This window comes from Elaeis guineensis, chromosome 11 (genome assembly GCF_000442705.2).
Source record: "Elaeis guineensis isolate ETL-2024a chromosome 11, EG11, whole genome shotgun sequence".
NCBI classification, from domain to species: Eukaryota; Viridiplantae; Streptophyta; class Magnoliopsida; order Arecales; family Arecaceae; genus Elaeis; species Elaeis guineensis.
Window position 1 is genome coordinate 66,940,870 of NC_026003.2, and position 24,011 is coordinate 66,964,880.

General features: G+C 36.4%; 1 non-coding gene across 1 annotated transcript; it reads right to left on the minus strand.

The window, feature by feature from the left end:
- Window positions 1-21,877: 21,877 nt before the first annotated feature.
- On the minus strand, window positions 21,878-21,983 carry LOC140852724 (small nucleolar RNA R71). The gene has a single exon (XR_012135625.1). It is a non-coding gene; the product is annotated as a small nucleolar RNA R71 (small nucleolar RNA).
- Between the last annotated feature and the right edge of the window lie 2,028 nt (window positions 21,984-24,011).

The window sequence follows — 24,011 nt, forward strand, 5'->3', positions numbered from 1 at the left end:
ATAGAGTTTCAGATACATAGGACTCATAGTCCACGAGCATTAGGACTCTTTATCAGCCATCAGATCAGATAGGAACCTCTAATGTGTGTGACCCCGTAGGTTCGAACCTAAGCTGGTAGCACAGGAACCAATTCCTGTACTAATCGAAGTGACCATCTAGAAATAGTACCGATATCTGGATAGGTCGAAGAGTCGCAGTTGCAACACTCAGAACCTACATAAATATGGTTATTGTATAATTCATCCTTTTGACCCCTGTGTTTAGGATGACTCCGGGTTAAACTGTCAACCCTGATTAGGTCATCCGAATCATGATCAACTCAAATAGTCCCGTGACTCCTCACAAGGACTACCCTGACCAAGGTTTTGCTAAATTGAAACATGACTGTACACAGCTCCTAAACTGGAGTGATCAATCTCATCTTGACACATGCATCGACAAGTCAAGTACTTGACTACACCCAACAGCCTTCCGTCACTGAATTAAAAATTCAAGTAGTCCAGTGCCTAAGTGCAGTGAGTTGCTTGCAAGTCATCGTGGCGGTCTCAGATCGGAGGGATATTTATACCCATATTCCATCAGAGCAAATCTTGATTGCAAAAATAGCTCCGAAGTTGGTCACGTTCAGTGCAGATGTATCCTTACATCTCACCTGTATGCCATACCAGTGTCTCCACACTCATTGGTCAAGAGGACAACCAATCTATATGGCACATAATGACCTATGCTTGATAAACATTGTCATCCTTGGTAACAACGTATCATTTGGTCGCGAACAGATTTAAGGACTAATCGACAAATCCTCCTTTGTCGAGTCTAAATAGTCCTAAGGACTTCACCACAACATAGGAGTTCATTAGAAGATGAAATATTTTGTGATGAAAAATATCAAAATAATTTTTATTAATTCATAATTCATGTACAAATACAAAAATAAGCACAACTATCAACAGACTGATGATTGGCTTTGGGACACTATTTCCAACAATCTCCCACTTGGCCTAAAGCTAATCGGTGCAGTATCTAATACCCATTTTCGACTTGTAGTTGTCGAACTCCTTCACCACAATGGCTTTAGTGAATGGGTCAGCCAGGTTCTCCTTTCCGTCGATCTTCTGAAGATCGACGTCACCTCGATCCATAATTTTTCGGATGAGATTGTAGCGGCGCAGAATATGCTTCGTCCGCTGGTGTGCCTTTGGTTCCTTCGTCTGAGCAATAGCTCCAGAGCTATCACTGTAGAGCAGAACTGGACCAACAAGGGAGGGTGCTACTTCGAGCTTGGTGATGAATTTTCTCAGCCACACCGCTTCTTTGGCAGCATCTGATGCAGCGACATACTCCGTCTCGCAAACTGAATCAGCCACTGTGTGTTGCTTGAAACTTTTCCAGCAGATAGCCCCACCATTAAGGGTAAAAATAAATTCTGACACACTTTTGCTGTCATCGTGATCAGACTGAAAACTAGAGTCTGTAAACCCTATAAGTCTTAAGTCCGATTCACCATAAACAAGCCACTGGTCCTTAGTATTTCTTAAATACTTCAGGATGGTTTTAACAACCTTCCAGTGATTCTCTCCTGGATCAGATTGGTATCTACTCACTACCCCTAGTGAGTATGCCACATCTGGTCGTGTACATGTCATGGCGTACATGATAGATCCCACTGCCGAAGCATATGGAATCCTACCCATACGCTCTCTCTCTTGAGGTGTTGTTGGACAATCTCTCTTCGAGAGAAAAATTCCATGGCCTATCGGAAGATAGCCTTTCTTGAAATTCTCCATGCTGAATCTCTTCAGCATAGTATCAATGTACGTGGACTGAGATAAATCAAGCAACCTTTTAGATCTATCCCTATAGATCCTCATCCCTAGGATGTAGGAAGCTTCTCCCAGATCCTTCATGGAGAATTGTGACAACAGCCAAATCATTATTCCCTGTAATGCAGGGACATCATTCCTGATTAAGAGAATGTCATCCACATACAATACAAGAAATACTACTACTGGACCATTAGCCCACTTATAAATGCAGGGCTCTTCTTCATTCTTAACGAAGCCATATATCTTGATCGTCTTATCAAAACGTATGTTCCAACTCCGTGATGCCTGCTTAAGTCCATAAATGGACCTCTGTAGCCTGCACACCTTAGACTCATCTGTGGATGTGAATCCTTCAGGTTGTATCATATACACCTCTTCATCCAGCTCTCCATTTAGGAAAGCTGTCTTCACATCCATCTGCCAGATTTCATAGTCTAGATGGGCAGCTATCGCAAGCATAATCCGAATGGATTTGAGCATTGCCACAGGAGAAAACGTCTCATCATAGTCTATACCATAATGTTGATGATATCCCTTGGCAACCAGACGGGCTTTATAGGTTTTCACCTTTCCGTCTGCACCTCTCTTCCTCTTGAAGACCCATTTACACCCTATGAGTTTTACTCCTTTGGGTGGGTCAACCAATGTCCACACATCGTTGACCTTCATGGACTCCATTTCGGATTTCATGGCCTCTAGCCATTTCTCAGAGTCAGATCTCTGCATTGCATCCATGTAGGTAATCGGATCCTCATCATTTTCATCAAGTTTGATAGGATCGCCGTCCCAGACCAAGAAACCATAGTATCTGTCCGGTTGACGTGGTACTCTACCAGATCGCCTTAAGGGTGCTTGAACAATGGGCTCGGATCTGATCTAACCAAATCCAGTTCAGGTTCAGCAACTTGTGTCGGTTTTTTCACCTACCAAACTTTGTCAAGTTCGACCTTAGAGGCAACAGTCCCTTCACCAAGGAACTCCTTTACCAAAAAGATTGCCTTAAGGCTGACAAACACTTTTTGCTCATCAGCTAGGTAGAAGTAATACCCTTTGGTCTCTTTTGGGTACCCAATAAAATTACACTTGTCAGATCTAGGTCCAAGCTTGTCCATAATTAAACGTTTAACATAAGCCGGACACCCCCAAACTCTAAGGTGCGAGAGTACTGGCTTACGTCCTATCCATATCTCATATGGCATTTTGGTTACAGATTTACCCGAAACTCTATTTAGAAGGTAACAAGCCGATTCGAGCACATATCCCCAGAGAGAGATCGGCAGACCAGCAAACCCCATCATGGATCGAACCATGTCCAACAAGGTCCGATTCCTCCTTTCAGATACACCATTATGTTGTGGTGTTTCAAGAGAAGTTCATTAAGAAAGAATCCATTCTCCCCAAGATATGTCAGAAAATCATTGGAATGATATTCACCTCTTCGATCAGATCGAAGAGTTTTAATAACTTTTCAGTTTATCTTTCTACCTCATTTCGGAATAGTTTGAACTTTTCAAACGACTCTAATTTATGCTTCATTAAATAGACATACCCATACCTCGATAGGTCGTCTGTGAAGGTTATGAAGTAGAAATATCCACCTCTTACACTTGAGCTCATGGGTCACATACATCAGAATGTACCAGACCCAAGAGTTCACTAGCTCGCTCACCTTTTCCAGTAAAAGGTGATTTGATCATTTTACTAAGAAGACAGGACTCACAGATTGGAAGTGATTCACAATCACCTACTTCAAGAATTCCTTCTTGAGCCAATCTGTTTATCCTATTCTTATTGATATGACCTAGCCTACAGTGCCAAAGGTAGACTTCTGACACATTATTTATTCTAGGGCATTTACCGGAGGTTTGAACCACATTAACAAGTTGTGATAGAAAGTAAATTCCATTATTAAGTTGTCCAACAAACATTATAACACCATTCAAAATGATATTGCAAACGTTTCTTTTATTAAAAATTGATAACCGTTCGTGGTCAAAAGGCCTACAGAAATAATATTTAATAAAAAGCTTGGACAATAGTGACATTCACTCAGAATTATATTTCAAGAATTGATTACAAGGTTCATGATTCCTAATGCTAGAACTGAAACTTTGCTTCCATCTCCAACGTTCAAGAATCTATCGCCTTCATCAAATCTCCTACTGACCTGCAGACCCTGCATCGAATTGCAAATATGATAAGGGCTTCTGATATCCAATACCCAGGCAGTAGTATCATAAATGAAAAAGTTGCAAGGTGTTATCATATAAGTACCTTGCTTCTTCTTCGGTCTGTTTGGGTCCAGGGAGGCAATGTATAGAGGATAGTTCCTCTTCCAGTGCCCCTGCTTCTTGCAAAAGAAGCACTCCGCCTGGCTCTGGTCGGGCTTGCGTTTCTTGGTCTGACCTTGTGCAAACATCCCAGCATGCAGCTGCACCTTCTTATTCTTCTTCTTCTTGTTCTTCTTCTTCCCTTTCTTAAAGGGTCGATGACCAGAAGAAGACCCTCCCACAATATTCACCGACTCCTTATGGAACTGGTGATCCTTCTCAAAGTTCTGCAGCAACCTCAACAAGCTGTGGTAGTTCACTGCAGGCTTTGTATTCGAAAATGAGTAAGGAAGGGGAGGAAGGACTTGGGCAATGAATTAAGGATCGCATCCTTACCGAGCTGCTCGTGTAGGGGAAAGCCCAGTTTACTTAGGTGCTCAATCATTCGATCATGTACAGTATATGATCAGTGACTGAGGCTCCATCCCTCATCCGAGCATTGAAAATGGCACAACTAGTTTTGTGCCTTTCAACATCGTCAGGCATGCCAAAGGAGTCGTGCAACATTTGAAGCATCTCCTATGGCTAGGCATTCTCGAACCTGCAGCTGAACTCATCATTCATTACCGCCAGCATAATGCACCGAATGGTGGTGCGGTCGTTGAGCCACTTCTGATAAGTGTCTCGGACCATTCCTCTAATGTTCGGGGCTGGTTCTTCAGGTGTCGGATCCATTACTACATAAAGGATCCACTCATGCTAAGGATGATTTTTAATTTTCGATACCAGCTATCGAAATTAGGTCCCATGAGCTTGTCATTATCTAATAATGATCGGAGCGACAGGGTAGTGGCCATAGCTGCATAAAAGAAAATCAGACCTCTATTAGTACATAAATTATAAATACTAAAGACTTGGACTTTAGTCTAAAGTTTCTCTCAGTATTTTTATGAATTGGTAGCCTCAACCTTCAATTCGAGGAATTACTTTAATTCCTTAGTGGGTACTAGAATCCACACAGACTACACACGAGCCCAACTTTGGTTGGTCAACCCATGTGCATCTATGGGTAGGTTCATAACCAGTTGTTTCTCTAAACAATTTTTAATAATTGATTTTGCCCCTGAACCTAATCAGTAGGCTTTGGCCTCCACTAAAAAGATCTGGTTAGGTCCAACCATTAACATGATTTGATTTGGTGAATCGAACAAATAAATGATCAGGCCCGACTTTGACCGGCCAACCTGACCACCATCAGAAAGACTCAAACCAAATTATCATATTATGAATGATAATTCCATTAGTCAATATGCACCAGGCCTTTGGGCCTCCAATGATTATTAAACTAATGGACTCATTATCACTCACTTAATGGGAGGCTATGACTTAGTTATCAATATAACTTAATCATTTTTAAGGATCTAATAATTTTTGAGGATTTTATTAAAGGATAGATGAGAAGAAAAAATATCCAACCAATTTCAATCCTCCCACTGACTTCACCAAGTCAGATTAAAAAGATTTAATTAAAGCTGGCATTAGGAGCACCTAAATCAGTCACACTGATTTACCTAATGATATGGGTGAGCCCTAATCACCAAGTGATCTAATCAAAATCTAATTCACCAGGTTGGCCAAGTAAGTGAGATCAGTGGTGGGGATAAGCCACTAACTCGTCAGAGATCGAATCACTGCGAGTAGCTCCCGCTTAAAAACCACTGGTCAAACTGCCAAACTTACCTTAGACACCAACCGGTTTATTAGTTTTAATTTGATCAACTTAGTAAATAGGGTTCCATCGCATAGCCATGAATTAAGTCCATCTTGATCTAGTTAAAGACATGGACCCATTCAACTATAACTATTGGAGTTGAGTCTAGAGTATCCTTGACCTAATCTAATTCAACTTTTGATTAGATTTGACCAATTACTCTAATTTAGTCTATTTCTTTAAGCTAACCTTAGGTCTAACCCAATTATGGACCTAATCCATCTAACCCATTGACCCACAAATTTATGCAATTATCTTAGGTCTTAATTCACAATTCTAGACCTACTAGACAACACTTAATTCTTTTAATTAAGTATTTGGGCTGATGGGTCAGGGTTTGGTATTTCGAAAATAATTTTCAAATTTTGAAAGATTTTATTTTCTTTTCACCAAATATGTTGACTATTTCACAAATAGATCAGTACATTTCATAAATAACAATCCTATTGCTAATTACATAAAGAAAATAACTCAAAATAAATCATGAATATTCTTTTAGATCTAATCTAACACATTCATGATAAATTTTACAATTGAACCTTTACAATTAATTCTTTTCGCTGCTTTATCTGCATGGGATATAATTGCAGCGGCACCCCTACCGCCATAGGAGACCCCATCGAATGGGAGGAGAGGGCCTTTAAACCTTGCTTTTCTCCTATGAACGAACGGCCATGGCAACGAACCCAATTGATTACTTGCTACTTGGATCAAGTATATCTAAATATATCAATTTAAAATTTAAATTTCAAATTTCAAAATTTAAATTTTGAATTTCAAATTTCAAACAAATTTCAAATTTTAAATTTCAAAATTTTGAATTTCAAATTTTGAATTTTAAATTTTGAATTTTAAATATTAAATTTAAAATTTAAAATTTCAATCAAATTTCAAATTTCAAATTTTAAATTTTGAATTTCAAATTTTGAATTTTAAATTTCGAACAACTTTCAAAATTCAAATTTTAAATTTTGAATTTCAAATTTCAAATTTAAACTTTTAAATTACAACTTAATCTATGCATGCAAATATATATATCATATCTAAGAACCCGCTCTGATACCATTTGTGGAGAAAATTCAGGGCAGGGGTAAAATGGTAATTTTAAATTTTTTTCAAAATTGTGATTTTATAGTGAATAATATTAATTAATCAAATTAATTAAAATAAATTTACCTTATACTAGGATCTAAATATGATATATAGCATACATTCATTTAAATTTAAAATTCAAATTCGAACAGTAAACATTTTACTGTAATGTGTTCAGAACACAATACCTTTGTACGGGTAGTAGATCACCACAATCTGATCATCGTTGGGAGAGTCTGATTATCGTGACATAGTCACACAACATGTCTGGCCTCTACGGATCATCCACACAAAGCTCCCGATCTGATCGACTCCTTACGAGTGCTAGCTCATTGTAGAGCTTTTTTGACGGCCGATGCTGATCGAACTCCTTCGATCGATGTCTGTCGATTCTTGGATACTTCGAATCATCAACAGATGTACTTGAAAGGATATTGAAGATCTTCTTGAGATTTTGTGGGCTCACGACACTCGTAGCTCACTTTCTCACTTCCCGAACCTCAGGCTAAAACTCTAGGGAACTCACCAGAAACCTTGCACCCACTTTTTTTCTTTTCTTTCTTTTTCTCTAGGAAGGATATGAACTTCCTTCTCACGCACAAGACTTCCTCACACCCCAAAATTTTTCTCCAAAAATCTTCATCCTACACACCCCACTCTTCTCCTCCTTTTATAACAACGTCAAACGTCTTATCCAAAAGAAAGGATAAAGATGAGTAATTACATATTTGAATTCAAATCAAATTTTGAATTCAAATGGATACCAACTCATCCCTTATCCACTAAAGGTGTGAGACGTGGCTTAAATTGTGCATGGAGTGATTTCATGAGAAATATTTTCTCATGTAATAAATGGGGCTTAAAAAAGGGATAAGACACAAAGATTGATTACCCATTCAAATTCAAACTTTATTTTGAATTTGAATTGCCAACCAATCATCCTTATCCATTCAATTGGCACATTAAAGTGGGGCGTGGAGAGGGCTTGGCATGAGGAAAAAATTCATGAGAAGTTCCTTCTCATGAATTCAAATGGGTGCAATGAAAGTAAGGTGGCGCATGGAGATTGGGTCAAGGTGGTTTCAATATTTAAACCAACCTAATTGAACCAAATAAGTTAAGTCCAATTATACTAATTTAAACCCAACTTAATTAGGCTTAATTAGGCTTAATAAAATCCTTATCAAATCAAAAATTGACTAAGCCCAACTCCTGATCAAATCAGAGACCAAACCATCTCGATGATTAGGTCAACTCTTAACCTAATCGGGTCTAACCCAACTGAATCCAATTCAATTGGACTTGATCCAAAAATAATTACTCAATCAAATTAAGTTAATTAGTGATCAAATCACTAATAAAATTTCTTATAAATATTGAATCCAAATCCGATGGGTAATCGAGCATCAGAATTCATCGATATGTAACCCTGATCGAAGAGTCCCAAACCAGTGGGACTCTTGACCCCGGTACCCAAAATGTGTGGGACTCATGATTAGAGAATCCTGATTCTCGATCATAGAGTCTCAGACACGTAGGACTCATAGTCTATGAGCATTAGGACTCTTCATCAGCCATCAGATCAGATAGGAACCTCTAATGTGTGTGACCCCACAGGTTCGAACCTAAGCTTGTAGCACAGGAATCAATTCCTGTACTAATCGAAGTAACCATCTAGCAATGGTACCCGACATTCAGATAGATCGAAGAGTCGCAGTCGCAATACTCAGAACCTACATGAATATGGTTACTGTATAATTCATCCTTTTGACCCCTATGTTTAGGATGACTCAGGGTTAAACTATCAACCCTGATCAGATCATCCGAATCGTGCTCAACTCAAACAGTCCTGTGACTCCTCACAAGGACTACCCTAGCCAAGGTTTTGCTAAAATGAAACATGACTGTACACAGCTCCTAAACTGGAGTGGTCAATCCCATCTTGACACATGCACCGACAAGTCAAGTACTTGACTACACCCAGCAGCCTTCCGTCACTGAATTAAAAATTAGGTAGTCCAGTGCCTAAGTGCAGTGAGTTGCTTGCAAGTCACCGTGGCAGTCTCAGGTCGGAGGGATATTTATACCCATATTCCATCGGAGCAAATCTTGACAGTTGAAATAGCTCCAGAGTTGGTCACGTTCAGTGCAGATGTACCCTTACATCTACCTGTATGCCATATCAGTGTCTCCACACTCATTGGTTAAGAGGACAACCAACCTATATGGCACACAAGACCTATGCTTGATAAACATTATCATCCTTGGTAACAACGTATCATTTGGTCGCGAATAGATTTAAGGACTAAACGACAAATCCTCCTTTGTCGAGTCTAAATAGTCCTAAGGACTTCACCACAACATAGGAGTTAATTAGAAGATGAAATATTTTGTGATGAAAAATGCCAACATAATTTTTATTAATTCATAATTCATGTACAAATACAAAAATGAGCACAACTGTCAACAGGCTGACGATTGACTTTGGGACACTATTCCCAACACAATTGAGCTCAGTTTGAGGTTTGTGGTGAAGTCAAGTGCAAAGTAAGTTTGGACTCACTCCTGAAACTGATGTCTAAGGCAAGAGGTTACAAAGGTTAAGCCTAGGTGGACTCATGGTTATTTAATTAGTTTTGTTAGCTTACCTGGCCAATTTAATTGATGTCTAAGGCAAGCAACGGGGGGACCCCCATGACCCCACCTCTTATTTGGCTAGTTAAAAGAAGTGAGAACAGACTCAATTTAGTCTAGATCGAGCCACTCTACGTCTAACTGTTAGGTCTAAGAAACCCATAGGTGTCTAGGTTTAATTGTTTGCTAATTTGATTGCAATTAACACTTAACCATAACTAATTCTTCTCATCTATCGTCTTTAGGACTAAGGCTTTTTTAAGGTTCTCACCTTTAGAATTTTTTTTCTTCCTTTTCTCTTTCCTTTCTCCCTCTTCTAAAAAAAAAAATCTAAAGAACACACATTAGGGTTTGTGCTAGTTTATGTACGGTAGGAGATCTCTTTATCCTAACCTAGTTAAATCTAATCCTAAAATTGAATGGCTGATTCATGTTAAACCTGATAATCAAATGGCTAGAAATCCTAAAGAACCACCTAGGCAGATGAAAAAATATTTTATTCCTTCCACCTATAACCCATCGATGTTTCTATCATTCTATGGGATCAAATATTCTGACTCTAATCCTAAGGCTGATTTGAATCTGACAGCCCACAAATTAGATAAAATCGACCTTCTTATAGATAAATTCTTAGCCCTAGGTCAACAATCTCCTGTATAATACACACCACTTCTCAATTATTAAGAGATTTATTCTATTTGTGCTAACCCAGCCCATCATGTGAGTGAATGTCCCATGGTTGCATAGTTTCCATCTTTCATCCAAGAACAAGTTCAAGCTGCTCAAGGTTACTCTATTTCTGTCAATGATCCATTCTCTAACACATATAATTCAGGCTGGAAGAACCACCCTAATTTTTTTTGGAGATCCCAAAAGACTCAGCCCCAGACCCAAATTCTTCCTGTGCAAAACTTTTAAAATAGGCCCCAATATCAAAACTATGTTTATAATAGAGGTCAGCCCAGTTAGCCTACCCAACCATCCTATTACAATCAACCTTCATACCCACTTCCTCAACAGACCAATCTAGTCGACGATAGGTTTAGCCAACTTCAACAATTAATTATGACCTAATAGCAATCCCTCGTCAAGCTAGAAGCACAAATAGGTCAGTTAGCTGAGTCTTCCATAAGTAGAAAACTAGGTCAATTACCAAGCCAACCAATATCGAATTTTAAAAATAACCCATCCACTCACCAACCACTTGGACCTATTCACCAATCTAATATCTCACTTAAGAATCCTCAATTTGAAAATGTCAAAGTAATCTTTAAGCTTAGAAGTGGTAGGATTCTTAAGGATCCATACCAAGATCAGGTGATAGAGGCTAGTACTGATGCTAGTTAAAATATAAATTTAGAAGAGGTTAGTACTGAGTCTAACCACATAAAAGAACCTGTGTCCGAAACTGGTACTGATGCTGGTTTCAATTTGAGTGAGAAAGATAAATGGAAGAAGAAAATAGATGAGTTACCTGAGATATATAAATCAAGAGCTCTATTTTTTTCAATCATAGAAGTCAGTTCTTTCACTCTAGAATCATCACCTCCTCCAGAATTGAAGTCACCCTTGATCATACCTGAGGACGTATGTTTAGAATCAAATGACATCCTTTTGGTACCCATTGCATCGAACTCAACTCCTAACCTAAAAACTCAATTCATGAGCATTTTAGAAGAACAAATAGGAAAAATGCTCAATAGATAAGGGTTTGTGAATGGGTTTGAAAATTATCTTCTTAAAATTAAGAATCAGGATGTGAAATATTTTTTGGAGATTGGTAACAAAATACTAAAATTTATCATAAGCCATCTTTCTAAGATTGATAATCTAAAATTATTAAAATTTATCAATCCAATATTTGACACAAGATAGGTAAGAGAATCAGCATGGTCTGGTTGAAGATGATAAACTTAGTACTTTTTGAGAGGCAACTCAATTTTTGCTTTTGCTTTTTGATATCTTTTGTATTTTGTTTAGGTTAATTGAGTCTTACTTAATGTCTTTTGTAGGAATTTGAAGATAATATTGGCTAAATTGAGAGAAATAATTTTGAAAAGACTTCTAGATCAGGTGACATATCTCTTTTTCTTTCTCTTTGTATGCACCCTTCATTTTCTCTACTCCATTGAGGATAATGTCGATTAAGTTGGGAGGAAAGACTAATAAAAAATTTTAAATTTTTAAAGTCCTCAAGTAAGTTAGTATTTAGCATTTAAGCACCTGATTATACTTAAGAATCGAGTAACCAAGTATTTTTAAAAGAAAATTGATATACAGATTAGAGAGTTTATGAGATATTGAGGGATCAAGTATTAAGAAAACTCAATAAAGAGTTAAGTTTAGAACTTAAATAAATTTTTTTGAGCATTTCTAAATTTTTCTACCAGTATCAAAGAAGAGTTTACTTTTTATGAATTTGTGTAGGATAACTATATATTTCTTTATATATTAAAAAAAAAAAAAAAATTCAAGTACTTTATGCTGAGTAACCAGGCTTCTTTACCTAAGCAAGCATTAAATTTCACATCAAAAGGTATGAAGGACAAAGAAGCTTTGTTGTAAAACTAGTTTTAACTCGTAGCCTATTTGATTCGAGCAAGTAAGTCCGAGGGGTATTCTATACCTAGTGCCCTAAAGCCATCTAGTTCGGGAGTCATTGGTTGAAAACTCGCCACATGGGTCAAACAGAAAGCTTAAGGGGTTAAGACATTCAATAGTGATACAATGTTAAAAAAAAAGAAAAGAAGAGTAAAGTCTAAATATTGGTCTCTCACCGAGTAACTGGGCCTCTTCGCCTAAGTAAGTATTATGGTTCACGTCAAAAAGTGAGTAATGTGAAGATATTTTTTATAATAAATGAAGGATGAAAGTAACAATATACTTATCCATATAAAGATTAATGATTTAGAGATAAAAGTAGAGATAATTTAGAAAAAATTAGAAATAGTTTAGTATTCTTAACTTAATTTTCACATTGATTAGTATTAATACTCCAATGACATACCTCACTCATGCTCTACTGAACATCAGTGGCCCTTTTAAAAATTACTTAGTGAAATTCAAAACTTTAAGTTAAACAGTACTTAAATCTAAATTCTTTTTTTACTTGAGGATGAGCAAAGTTCAAATTGGAGAGTGTGATAAGTGGTATATTTCTATATTTATTGAAGATACTTTTGATAATTTATGATGCTAACATCTTCTAAAAATTTAATTTCATAAATAAATTAATTTTTTTTACAAAAATAAATAATTTTAAAAATATAAAATTAGAATATATTTATGAAAAATAGATGTTAATTTAATTGAGTAATTTTAAGCATCAAAATGATGAGGAACTATTGAACAATTTAATACATATTTTTTTTATTTTTTAGATAAAAAATTGAAGCAAAAATCAAGCAAAAATATCTTAATAATTAATTTTTATAGCCTTCGGTGCATGGTGGACCAGCCGCTTGGTCTACGGATTCAATGGCGTGGTCCATCGAAAATGCTTCATGACGCACGACATGGTCTACAATGGGTAGAGAAAAGTTTTCACGAACGGATGGTGGAGATTAATTCCAAATGAGATCCAATGGCTACTGTTCGTTGCCAATTGAAAAGAAGAAACTTTGCACGATCGGACGACTGAAATTCAAACTGGAGTTCAATCCGATGGTTGATGTCATTCCTGACTGTGAATAGGAGATAAAATGCATGATCCAATGCTCCAGATTCCATCAAGTGCATGATCGAACGGCCAGTATCATTCTCGACTGTGATAAAGATTTGATCTCTATGTTTTGGGCTGATCTGGGTGGTCCAAGTAAAATCCGATGGCTAGAATTAATTCATACGGGTATTATACTATTTTTAAGGATTTTGGGACTCCTTTTGCTACCAGAAAAAGGTAAAAAATTACTTATAAATAGGAGATCTAGAAATAAGAGTGGAGAGAAGAAAAAATCAATAGAAATATAAAAAAATTAAAAAAAAATTAGATAAATTTAAGGACCCAAGGGAAAGAAGAAGAGAAGCCAGTTCGCTTTACGGAGTATGAAAGAAGAAAGAGAGGTCATCAAGCATCTTTTCGATGAGGCTATGCTGATCAACTTCAGATCTTTGTTATAATTTTTTTTATTTTATTATTTTTTTTAATTTTTTATAATTAAATTTTAATTTTAATTAATAAAAAATTTATTTTTTTGTACTTTAAATTCTTGTCTTTTATTTTTATTGCAAGTAGATGCTAAGATCTAGTTAATAGATCTTAGTACCAATTTATTTTATGCTCTTTAAAATTTTATTATTTATTTTTATTGCAAGTAGATGCTAGGATCTAAATAGTAGATCTTAGTACTCGATTTTTTTTCATACTTTTAATTTTTATTTTCTGACTTAAATTACTTTCTTCAAATTTTTATTTTTTTATAAAATCAAAGATTTCAAATCAAAATTCTATCTTCTCTGTAGATTCGATCCGACTCACTACTTTATATATTTATTTTTAATTTTTATTGAAGTCAAAATTAATTTGATAAGCACGGTGTTCTAACCACAACATCGCGATCCTATCACTATACTATGCATCAAGCAATCAAAAGATCATCTAATTCAATTTTATTTAGACTGTCTAATTTTTGACTACTTGATTCATAAACTAGGGATCTCCAAATTATTTAATTTTTTATATGCAAGTAGTTTTGAGGTAGTAAATTATATTCAACAACTGGGATCATTGACGTAGGATCCCTATTATAGAGTTTTGACTTGAATGGATCTGAGTCCAAATCCAATCGATCTAATTCAAGCCTGACTATATATATATATATATATATATATATATATATATGTATATGTATGTATGCACGTATGTATGTATGTGTGTGTGTGTGTGCACATGCACGTGCATATGTGTATATGTATGTATTTATATATGTATCCAAGGGAATTTGATTTGCTGAATTTATATTTTGAAAATAGAGTTATTTTAGTGTTATGCCAAATCATGGTATTTGTATTGGATTATTATATCTTATGTTATTAAATGAATTATCTAGTTAAGATATTTATTATTTATTAGATTGTCGAGTTCATTATTCTTTTTTTCTCGTAGATTCAGAGAATTAATTGTGGATGCATGTACTACATGGAATTGAGAATGGAAGCAAAATTTAATAATATTGATATAGTTTAGATTTAATATTGCTAATAGAATCTTTTATAGGTATTGAAGTATAAATTGATGTCACACTTTTGAATTCTATTTGTTAGTTGGTTTTGTTAATTAATTAAAGTTTGGGCTTTAGTAATTTTAGTTATTTCTTTTATGATGTATTTGATATGTATTAGAGCTCCTTGCATGCTTATAGAGAGAGTTCTTCATGAATATTATGTGGTAGTTGCCATAACCTTGATTTGTGAGTTTGGATCAGGATCGTGATAGAATATTTGCAGAATGATATAAACAATTAGATGCAAAATATCCCCCATTCAAGTGCTTAGTATTGTGACCCATTCCATTTAGAAGGACACATGGTTTCTTATCCACAATCAGCTGCATGATAATAAAACAAAATTTACTTCTTAGACCCAACTTCGATAACTTCACAAGTGTACATGGCCACATAGATCCTCTCTATCATGCTTTCAAATAATCCAAAATATGAAAGCCTCCATGATTTGTTGAAGATTATAATTCCACAAACTCCCCAAAATCCAGCCACAAATCCTCGACCGATGCTAGGATAAAGACATAACCAGTTCAGAAATATTGTTGTAATCTGCACCGCCAGCTAGTATATGAACCTCTGGGCTTGAAATTAGTAATGGCTATCCACAAAGATCCAAATTGCTAGCATAAGTTGTTTCTTCCATAAGTGCATCAAATTGATTGCCTATTGGAAGTTTTCCTAACAAATATTTGTTGGACAAGTTCAAATGACTTGCAAAACTGATTCCGTAAGAGATCAAGAGTTTCCAATCAGGTCATCTCACCAATCTTACCTGGAATCTTTACTATCAAATGACTCCAAGACAAGTTCAAACTGCACAATTTAATATGATCCATCAAATTCTTCAAAAACTTCTCTAAAGACATTACATGAAAGATCAAAACTCATTAGAAGGGAGAATATTTTGGAGCATTCATGTTGTGTTCCTTTGGTCGCCACCAGCAATATCTCTTCCAAGCTTATTTCAAGGTATACTTTTACATAGTCGAAAGTCATGCTAGCCACAATAGGAAGAACATCGCTATTGACTGTTTTGCTTGCCTTTGTGATGGTTCAAGAAAAATGGGAATATGGTTCTTGTTAGATTGTTATGTGCAAGGTCCATGACTTGAATAGAGGTGTGATATGACAATGGAGGTGGTATGCACCATCAAATATATTTTGTCATAGCCAAATAATCAACATAACAATAGGGATTTCCAATCCATGCAAGTATCTTCCTGTTAATGTATTTTATCCAAAATCAACGGATGAGCTTGGTGCAATTTCTTAAGGACAAAGGGATATCTCCATGAAGAACATTATTACTCAAGTGCAGTGATAGCTGCACTGTAACAAGCCAATCTGCTCAAGAATAAAACCCTTTAGGTAATTTCTTGCGAAATTGATTACCTTCCAAAATTTTGAAACTAGTTGACATTTAGGGATTTCTCCAAAAGGAAAGTTATTTGAGGTACAAAGAATGTCTAATCTGTTAAATTCAGAAGGAAAATTTTTTCCAACTAAGGGCTGTTTGTGTCAGAAATCGCTGTGGTTTCGTACATATAGTTTAAAAATTTTTTCTAAACCTTATGCAGTGAAAGTAAATAAATTAAAATATTTTTAATTTAAAACATGTACCAAATCTAATCTAAAAATCATGTGTAGGATCTTGACACAAACATGCTACCTTGATCTGAAATCTGAAAAAGAAAACAATCGTCATAAAATAAAATTGAAAATCAGACCTCCATACCTTCGGATTCTGTGGATGTCTAGGATTTCGATCGTAGCCGCACACGCATCCGACCTCTACTGATATCCACATAAAGATATTTGATCAGAGCACTGAGATCACCGATGTGCTAGCACCTTACAGATCTCGCTCCTCAGCCTTGGATCTAAATCTCTTCTTCTAGATCTCGAAGAAGAAGATCGTTGTACGAACTCATTCGTGCAAATCCATCGAGATCTGAATCAGATCATCAAGAAGGAAAGAAGAACCTTTTTTTTTCTCTTTTTTTCTCTTATATCTGATCACCATCAGATCTGGGCATGGAGGATGATGGAAAGAAAAAAGATAGCACTAGAAAATAAGTTGGATGTCTTAAAGAAAGCATCCCATACATCTCACGCTAAAACCTCACGCCCCCAAATTTTCTGTTGCATGCAACCTTTTTAATCACACGCCAAAACACTTCCTAATGCCCTATTAGATCAAATCTCATTTGATCTTAGGCATTCAAATCCAAAGGAAGGTTTAGATGCATTGAGATTATGTTGTGCGGTAAGAAAGGAGATTCCTATCAAAAATAGCACACGTCCCTTCTCTTCCCAAAATTTTTATCACACAAAATTAACATCCAAAAACCTTTCTTTTTAGTCATTATCACCTTCATAATATGAATCAAGTTCAAATAGAAAGAGAGAACGAAATAAGAAAAGATGCACATAGAAGAAGGGACGCCCTTTTCTTTCACGCACATGAACGTGCGTTCTCCTTTTCTCCAACTTTTTATCACACAAAAAAATCAACTCCCATGCCCTATCTGATAAGAATTTGATCCTATTTTGAATCAAATTCAAACAGAAAAAATTAGCAAAAAAGAGAACCCTAGATGGAGTGGGGCACCAACTATTGGTGCCCTTCCCCTTCACGCGCGTGAAAACAAAAGGGGGCATGTCTCCACACCCTCCCTCCCCTTTTCTACACAAAATTTAGAGAGGGAGTCCAAGAAAATCTGGGCTCTCTGAGTCATGGTTCATCTAGTTTAAACTTGATCTCAATCGAATTTAAATCATGTCTGAATCGAGTCGAATTCAAAAGGCAGTCAAGCCTGATCCAATCAAGCTTGAAATCCAAATCTGATTTGAATAATTGAATCCAATTAATATTAAATTAAATTTAATTTAATTTAATTTAATTTAATTTAAATTAATTAAAACTTAATTTATAATTTAATTATCCCTAATAAAATTATAATATTTACAATTAAGTCCCTGTGCTAATAATAGCAGCTGCCAAAACTATAACGATTACAAATTAACGGTTTCTAAAATTCAAATTATCAATCAGATTGATAATTTAAATATGATCCAATCAATTAATCAGGTCATGTTCTTTTTGTGTGTGACCCCTCAGGTTCTATTCTGTTTGATAGTGAGACATATCGTGATCTCCATCATAGTATCATCGAAACTACTTTCGATAGGCTAGAATAATTCTGACTCACCTCAACAAGGATCGTTGATCCAAAAATAATCCTAGTGAGTTCTCACGATCCACCTGTGATGTCTAGTAGCATATAGTGGCAACCTAACAGAATAAAAAAGATGAACTTCTAAGTGCAGTTATCGTATGATACAATCCCTCTATCATGAGTCCCGATTAGACGGAGGTCATGGAGAACTCATCAAACTCCATCGTCAGTCATATACTAGATTGGCTCGATTCAAGTTCATTTATAAATTTTGTAGAAATTTTTTTTCAGTATTCACTCTTGCTCTGGCCAGAGGCTTCCTAAACTCAGTCTTATGAATCGCATAGGACTACTCTTTTTCTACTAAAGTCGATAGATTCCATCTAGGTGCATCCTATTTCAAATAGTGAATCTAAGCCTATAATAGCCAACATATACAGCAAGGATCCGATGGCTAGGGTCCAAAGGAATATGTAGTCAAACTAAGTAGCCTCGCTGTAAATAGCCAATACACCATAGGTCAAAGGATTAGTCACACCACTGCAGCATCGAGAAGACCATTGATGAGTGAGTAGACATGCAAGTGATTTCTCATGTTGGTTACACTTAGTGTAAGTTGTTCTCTAATAACCACCTGCACTCTCACCCTAATGTCTCTACACCACAGACTCAAGACTCATTTGCCCTAAAGGGAGGTGATCCATGCATCGATCTTGAATGGATTGATCACTATCCTCTATGATGATTCTTCGATTGGAAGTATTTAATAATTAATCATTAATGATGTATGTCTCAAATTCTTAACACCTTAAGAATATATAAAATTATCTTTGTTAATTTCTAAGACAAATCATGGACACATATGATATGATTGGTTATAAAGACTGCCCATCAAGTACAAGACATGCCCTAAAGAAAGGTATGTGTCAGTTAAGATTGACTTCTAGGGTACACATCTAACAAACTCTCACTTACACTAAAGCCAATCTACCATATACCTGATTTCCATCTTCTGAAGACAGGCTTCGGTGTTTAGTTGGCTAAGTGACTCGGGCCCATCACATCCTATATAGAGTCTATTCTCTGTATCTTCATGTATTTCTACTTGAGGTAATCGCGTATATCCATGTTCTATGTGCATAAATGATAAACACATAATTTAAGTCATTTAAAGCAGAAAATCATATTTAATTTATTTTATTTATTAAAAATTTGATGCTTCTTTTTATATTTTACAGGAAAGATGATCGCCGATACAAAGAGTCCGATTCATAGATCAAAAAGACTCAAGTTTGAAAAAATTTGGACTTAAAATAAAATTAAAATAAAAGAAAGACGCATCCGGTATTATAGAAAATGAAGATACTATGCAAGGAATCCAAAAGGATACAGATGTCATTGTAAAGAAACAAAAGTTTCTTTTTGGTATGTGAAAAGATGGTTCACGTTGATTTTCTCTGGGCAGTTTCACGTGAATTCAAAGGCTGGCTGGCGCTTGTTTCACATGAATTCAAAACAACGTGCTGACACGGGACGAGGTGTGGATGCGGGACGCGGCGTGGACGCGGGGACGGGCACGGACGCGGGACGGGCGCTGATGCGGGTGTGGGCGCACGGTAGATGAGTTCAAAATAAGGAAAAAAATAATATTTAGAAATATTTTGAAAGATTTGTATTTTTTTAGTCCCACATCGGAAAATCATGTAAAACTCCTCCCCCCTAATATCTATAAAAAGATTTTTGTACTCCCATTAGAAGGGGAGCCCAGAAATTCTTCTAGAGCCTTGCATAGAGGAATAGAAAGGGATTACTTCATGAGCAGCTAGGCAAGCAGTCTCGGGAGTGGAGAAGAAATTTTGTAACGACACAGAGATGGTTTATTGTTCTAAACTTTCCTGTATTTTTTTATATGCAATAAAGATTATGCTTTTTATTTAAATTATCATAGTTCTTTATTTGCTCCCTTTCATATGCTTTTATTTATGCTTTCTTGTTAGATTAATATTAGGAACAACTTTTACTTTCCGGAGACGCGCCGTGATCTACGGGTATGGGGCGTGCCGAGGAAAGAAGAGTTGTTTACCTAGTACTTTCCGGAGACGCACCGTGATCTACGGGTACGGAGCGTGCCGAGGAAAGACAGGTATTTTTCCTAAGATTAATCACATCTATTTAGTTAAAAAAAAGAGATACAACTCTGCTAGTGCAAATTAATTCAAAACTCCCAAGTTCTTTATTCTCTAATTACTTTAATTTTAAGATAATTTATTTTCTAAATCAAAAACAACGCTTCTTTCTTTTATCTTGCAATCTCAACTTAGCCCAAGGTCCCTGAGGATACGATCTTGACTCATCCTACCTACGTAGTGAGTAGAGTTATTTTTGGTGCTATCAATGACTACGCATCAAATTTTGGCACCGTTGTCGGGGATCTTGGCACGGTTTAATTAAAAAATTGAAAAAAAAAATTTAAAAAAAAAAATACTTTTCAGTTTTTATTTCTCGTTTTAATTTTTTTTTCAGTGCTTTCTAGCTAGATAATCTTATTTGCATAATTACAGAATTACCTTGCATAACTAATTTACTACTTAGGAATTTTGCTACTTAGAATAATTTGCTACTTTTCATAGCCCAGTGATTTATTGCTTTTTAGACTTAATAACTTAAATTTATTTTCTTGCAAAACTAAAGAAAAAAAAAACCACTGACATTTCATAACACTTAACTAAAATAGCGTAACCTCAAATATAAAATTTCTAACTTGATTGGACACCTTGTTTCTTTGCATTGCATCTCCATAATTAATCTTAAGGGCAATAACCCATTAACCAGATAAGGTGGGGATTTAATCACCCTTCCTTGGCCCACAAATCACTCCCTTGCATTTGCATAACCTAGACCTTAATTTAAAATCAACTAGATGTCAGCCCTAGGAATTTCGAGCTCAATAGGATAAGAAAGCTCTAGAGTTGAACCGAGTGCGGATTGGTTAATTGCTCGGTGTCTAAGGTAAGTGGTTAAAGAAAGTGGTTTTCAATTGGTTCCGTTGACTGACCTGGCCAACTTAGTTGGTGTCTAAGGAAAGCAACGAGCAGGGAACCTCCCACATCTTACGCTTACCTGGCCGAGTCAGTTAGTCAGTCTTGAGCTTGGAGTGCTCAAAAGCAATCTTGAAAGTTAGGAGCTGTCTAGATCTAAGTTAACTTTAGGATAGAGAGTCTATGATTGTTTAAGTTGATTGCAATTAACATCTAAACATTAATTAATTTCTCCCTTTTCATAGATTTAAGATTCTTAGGTTCTTCTCTTTAGATTTTCTTCATTCTTTTCTCACTTTATTATAAAAATATATATTATAAAAAAAAAAAAATATTTCTGTGTGTGCTCTATAGTATAATTGTAAGGTGTATGCTTGGCCGTAGATCGTTACGACCAGAAATCCAACCTTTTGATCCAGAAATAGAAAGAACCCTTAGAGCCAACAGACATAAAAAGATGGACCGAAATCAGGAGAATGATCCACCCAAGCAATTGAAGGAGTACTTTACTCCTTTCACATATACCTACTCTCCTTGTATTCAAGTGCCCCCTGTGGAGGCCACTCAATATGAAATTAAGTCCAGTATAATCCAAATGTTACCTTCATTTTATGGACTTAGTAATGAAGACCCTTATAAACATCTTGAAGAATTTCTTGTGATATGCTCAACTGTCAAAATTCACAACTTCTCTGATGATGCTCTTAGGTTAAAATTATTCCCTTTTTCATTTAAGGACAAAGCCAAATACTGGCTACATACTTTGAATTCCATGACTATATCAACCTGGGACCAGCTGCAAGGAGAGTTTCTCAAGAAATATTTTTCCATAGGAAAAACTAATCAAATAAGGAAAGCCATAACTAGTTTTTCCCAATTAGATGGAGAAATGTTTCATGAAACATGGGAGAGATTAAAAGACCTTATTAGAAAATGTTCCCACTATGCTGTACCCAAGTGGCAGTTAATCCAATATTTTTATGATGGGCTCTCTGAAAGACATCGACAAATGGTCGATGCATCATGCGGTGGGACATTTATGCTGAAAAGTGAGGATGAGGCATGGCAACTGTTTGAAATTTTAAGTAAAAATTCATTACATCATATGTCTGCCTCTATTAGAGATAAACCCATGTTAAACTCAAAAAGAGGTGGAATATATGAAGTAGGAAATGCCATAGATATCCATCAAAAGGTAGATGAACTATCCCAAAAATTAGATCGTCTTCTAAACACTGGACAATCCCCGATTCCACCTAATCCAATCCAAGAAGTTTGTGCATTGTGTGCAAGTCCGAACCATTTTGTTAGTGAATGCCCAACCGCACCCCAATTTCCTGAGTTTGTGCACGAGCAGGTTCAGCAAGTCCAACAAGCTCGCAGACCAGGAAACGATCCATATTCGAACACTTATAACCCCGGCTGGAGAAACCATCCAAATTTTTCCTGGAGACAACAACCAGTGGTTGGTCCTGCCACACCTCGACCTCAATATCAAGACCCAACATATAGGCATGGACCATACCATCAATTTCAAAATGTTCCTCAACCGTCTACTACTGGTCACAGCTCAGCTTTTGAGAAAAAAGTCCTGAAAGCACTAGAAAGATTAGAAGTCAACACTCAGACCCTTAACTCCCACACACAATCCATTGCTAAGCTAGAGACCCAAATAGGTCAACTAGCAATTGCATTCAGTAGGAGGGAAGGAGGAAAATTACCTAGCCAACCAGAGAGCAACCCAAGAGGGCAATTTGTGATTGAGAGTTCTAATACCCCAGAAGCTTTTTCTGAACATGCCAAATCAATCATGACTCTGAGAAGTGGGAAGGTCATTGAACACACTAGTAAAACCAATGAGACCGACCCTAAATCTCTAACCGAATCCAAATCACCCAAGAACAAGGAGGACTTGAAAATAGAGAAGGAACCAACTGCACCGGAATCATCTTACTTGCCTAAAGCCCCATTTTCGGATGCCCTGAAAGCCCCTATTCCTGCAGATAAGAAGGGAGGAAAACTCGATGAGATGTTGGAATTGTTTAAGCAAGTCCAAATTAATCTTCCCTTCTAAACGCAATCAAACAGGTCCCTGCTTATGTCAAATTTTTGAAGGATTTGTGCACCCAAAAACGTAAATCTAGATCACAAATCCCAAAGAAAGTACGTCTCACTGAACAGGCTAGTTCTGTCTTCCAGTATGCCACTCCTCCAAAGCTTAAGGACCCAGGAGCCCCCATCATTTCTGTGTTATAGGAGATTATCACATTGAAAAAGCTCTTCTGGATTTAGGGGCAAGTGTGAATCTTTTACCTAGTTCGGTGTATGAACTTTTTGGATTTGGAGAACTGAAACCCACATCAGTCACACTGCAGTTAGCCGACAGATCAATTAAGGAACCACGTGGAATGCTTGAGGATGTCTTGGTCAAGGTAGATGAGTTTTACTTTCCAGTTGATTTTCTGGTTCTCGATATGGAATTAAGTGGCAACCCCAGACAAATTCCCATTATCTTAGGACGACCCTTCCTAGCTACGGCAAATGCATGCATTAATTGTAGGATAGGAGTCATGGACATATCGTTTGGGAATAAGAAACTAAGACTGAATGTGTTTGGTACTTCCCAAGGACCATCAATGGATAGTTGCTTCGAAGTAGATACACTAGAAGATATTATAGAAGATGCAACACCCATAATTCTAGCACCAGACCCCTTAGATACTTGCTTGGCTCACTTTGGAGTGTGTGACTTTGAGGAATATATGAAAGAAGTTAACATCTTGTTAGATACACCACATGATAAAACCACTCCTCCATGGATAATCAAGTATGAGCCATTGCCCATATTAGCCAGTACACCAATAGTCCCATCTTTAGAATCACCACCTACGTTAGAATTGAAACCTCTTCCTGCTACGTGCATTTTGGAACATCGTGTATTTTGGGCCATACGGTAATTTAACTTTGATATGAAAAAT